Source organism: Mesitornis unicolor, unplaced genomic scaffold, assembly GCF_000695765.1.
Source record: "Mesitornis unicolor isolate BGI_N332 unplaced genomic scaffold, ASM69576v1 scaffold44723, whole genome shotgun sequence".
Classification (NCBI taxonomy): Eukaryota; Metazoa; Chordata; class Aves; order Mesitornithiformes; family Mesitornithidae; genus Mesitornis; species Mesitornis unicolor.
This window is the reverse complement of record NW_010176383.1, coordinates 1,233-2,364: the sequence shown is the minus strand read 5'-3', so window position 1 is coordinate 2,364 and position 1,132 is coordinate 1,233.

The window sequence follows — 1,132 nt, the reverse complement described above, 5'->3', positions numbered from 1 at the left end:
GGAGGAAGCTGCCACAGCCTCCCCAGCTCCACCTCCAGCTTCCCCAGACTCCCCGCTTTCATCTGCACTCCACGGTGTTCACCCCACAGCCTCTGACCCCACGTTTTGGGCTGGCCCGTGGCTGCGAGGCTTTAGCTCAGGACCCATCAGCTGCACAGATTTTCCTGTGAAGGTGTTTGCCGCTCCAAGTGTTTAATCTCCGTTGCCAGCGCAGCAAGCAGCAAATTCCCAGTGCAGCACCAGAACTGCCCCACTGGTTTTGATCCTCATGAAATCAAAGGCTCTAAGCCTTACACCAGTAACTCACCGGTCAGGAGCCCAATGGGACACAGCCGCACGCTGGCCCTGCATGGCAAACCCCTGCACAACCCCCAAGCTCCAAATTCAGAGCTCCCACACCAGGGGTGCCACAAACCATCCCCAGCTCCCAGCTCCTGCGGGCCTCTGGCCACACAAAGCGGTTGCCCAAAACCAGCAAGCGATACCAGTGCCTGAGTCACGGTGCCTGGGGCGCGACTGGGAAAGGAGACTTGCTCTGGGAAGGTGACAGGGCAAGGGTGACAGGGAGAGGGTGACACAGCTGCTCCCAGGAAAGCCTGAACTCACGGTTGACAAACAGGGCCCCGCTGGGGCAGGGCCAGGAGGTGCTGGCATCTCCCCAGGGGTTACACAGCAGCGCAGGAGGAAGGGGCCGGTTCCTCCCGCGAGTTCGCGATTGCCACATCCCCTTGCTGGAGATGTATTAACCGCGCTGCAAAGCACACGTCTTGAGCGCTACCAAAACTTCTCTAAGAGGCGCAGCTTCTGCACAGCCGCTCGGCCGGGGCAGCGAGGGCACCCCCACGGCTTTCGGAGGCTTCAGAAGCTGCTTTGTTTCCATGAGCTGGGAGGAAAGACCGGAGGTTGCAGGTCCCACGGAGAAGCCTCTCCACCACAGAAGTAAAGGGGAGCTGGAGGCTGCCTTTGTGGTGACAGCCCCTTGATCCCCCTCCTGCATCGCCGCCTGCACAAGGCCACGTGCAGAACAGCTGATGGGGTGTGAAACCCCACGAGATGCCCCCAGAAAGCCCCCCAGAAGATTCCCCCCGCAGCCACTGCCTCTCAGCCTGTGGTTTTGTAACTCCTCTGGGCT